This window comes from Cynocephalus volans, chromosome 5, assembly GCF_027409185.1.
Source record: "Cynocephalus volans isolate mCynVol1 chromosome 5, mCynVol1.pri, whole genome shotgun sequence".
NCBI lineage: Eukaryota > Metazoa > Chordata > Mammalia > Dermoptera > Cynocephalidae > Cynocephalus > Cynocephalus volans.
The window spans coordinates 158114490-158117007 of NC_084464.1; positions in this window are offsets into that span (position 1 = coordinate 158114490).

The following is a 2518-nucleotide window of genomic DNA, read 5'->3' on the forward strand; positions in this document are numbered from 1 at the left end:
ACCGAATGCTGGAGTGAAACATACGAGTGGCCTTGAAATCTTATTGCTCTGCTGGCTTTGTTTCAAAGGACAATTGCGCAGTGTTGGACCACCCCTACCTGTGGGGAAAGGCTGGGAATTCTAACAATGGGTGTAGGAATCCTGCACCAAATTTGGTTAAAGCAGCATGTTTTCTGCCAGTGCCTCTGGGAGAGCCACTGCATAAAGGATGCAGAGACTCCGATTAATGGTATGTTAAAGAAAATGGTGCACTTGGTAATTACAAAAAATCAACAGCAATGTATTAATGGCCCATTTAGTGAATGAAGACTAGTGAGTAGTGGTCTCCTGATAGCCACAGTGAAAGGTGCTCTTGCTTGGATATTGTTGGATCAGTACAGGATTAATCATTGTTGGGCTGCACAGCCAGCCACTAAAATAAAGGGAAGCTCTGCCTCAAGACGCTTCTTACCTGTCACATCTGATGACCCATCCATCACCCACCACCCACCATTAATGGTGGTCAGACATGCGTTGACCATCTACTATGAGGCAGTCACAGTTTTAGGTACTGGGGTTTCATTTAGAGAACAACAAAGGCAAGATCTCTTGCTATCACTGAACCTAAATTCTAGTTGGGAAGACAGACCAAAAACAATAAATAATAAAAGTAATCTCAGAGGGAGACAAAGTCACTCAGGATGACAGGATTCAGAAAGACTTGAGTGGGTCCCCTGGGGCTAATTTAGTTTAAGTAATTGTGTAACCATTTTTCCTTTTTTCTTGAATAGAGAATATTAATACATTTATACCATGGTTCCTGAACAAGTGAATAATTCCTTTCTTCTATTAAAAAGGATTAGTAATATATGTAAATTATTTTATTTAAAGTTCTTTTCTTGGGGACCTTTCTGGCTTCTGGTTATAAGGCCCTTCTCTAATTTATTTAGGGAGAGGTTTGTCTCTTAGTTTAAGGCTCTGCTCTTGTTTAGTAAGATCCAATGACATTAAACCCAAGGTAGGCTATGGGCAAATTTCTTATCCAGCCACATCTTCTCACTCCTTCAGAGAGAAGAGGCCAGGATTAACACGATGAGCAGAAAGATAAAAGATAAGGAAAGCAGGTACAGCAGGTGCGACATGCACACATGGGGGAGCTGAGCTGACACAGCATCATCATTTTGGTGACCTCCAGAGATGTCTGATCAAGACCCAGGACCATCAAATTTTATCATTCCATGGTTACCCCTGAGCTCAGGGACAACCTGGAAGTTGGAGTATTCCACCAACACCCTCCAATTTACATCAAAATAATTCTGGTTGAATAATTTAAATGTGGAAAATAAAACCACTTGAAATACTAGAATACAATATGGGTCAACATTTGTGTAATTTTGGTTTGGGCAAGACCTTCTAAACACAATACCAAATAAGAAACCATAAAGGAAAACAAGTATAGATTTGTCCACTTAACATTTTTCAACGATCAACTCCGAGAAATAATTTGAAGATTACATGCCAGTCAAAGGGCTAATATTCTTAATATAGAAGAGGCTCTTACCTATTAATAAAGAAAAATGGAATATCTCAAAAGGAAAATGGGCAAAGGACAGAAATAGTCACTTCGTAATAAAAATAAAATCAGCAATAAACATGAAAACACGTTCAATCTCACTACTCAAAGAAATGCAGATAAAACAGCCCCGAGATATTATTTTTTACTTGCGTGTGTGCCAATGTGTTAGAGTGTGTGAATAAGCTGTGCGTGGCTATGAAGATACAGAAAAGCACACTCTCCAGCAGTGTGTATGGGTGAAATAAATTTGTAACACATTCGGAAGGACATATATAGCGAAAGTCTTAAAATGTGCATCACACAGCTAGTAAATGGAAAAAGTCTAATTTCCACGATACCCATGCTCTTAACCACGTCTCTCGACTGCCTTAGAAACGGGATGCAGTTGAAGACACAAAGTAACAGAGGTAAAGATAGTTCAAGCATCTCTCCCTCCTGCCCACGCCTCTCCCTGGCCCTGTCCTAGTCCTTCCCTTCTGCTTTCTTACTACCACAGCACAGTGACTTACGTTGTTCTGTTTAAGAACTCTGTTTAATCGGTGTATGAGATTGCATTTAATTAGGGACACAGCCTTTATTAACTGCCCCCTCTGGTGGCATGCTTTATATAGAATCACTCCACTAGTGAGAGTTGGCGGAGTTCCCTGGAACCAAATTTAAAAGAAGGAAGTGGGGAAGTTTTATCCGTATATGGCAAAAGAGTCTCAAGTAACAGAGTCAGGTTATTTCCCACATATTTAACTTCCATCTGGTTAATTCCCATTCACCTGCAGATCTCAGTGGAAACATTGCTTCCATCAGGAAGTCCTCCTTGGATCCCAGGCTGGGTCAGACCTTGTGACATTCACAACTTCTGGGCTGCCATTTGTTAGGTTAGTTCTCTGTGTCAGTCATTGCTCTAGATGGAAGTGCTCAATTCACCAATTTAACCTGGAACTCTAACTCCTTGTTGAATGGTTTTTT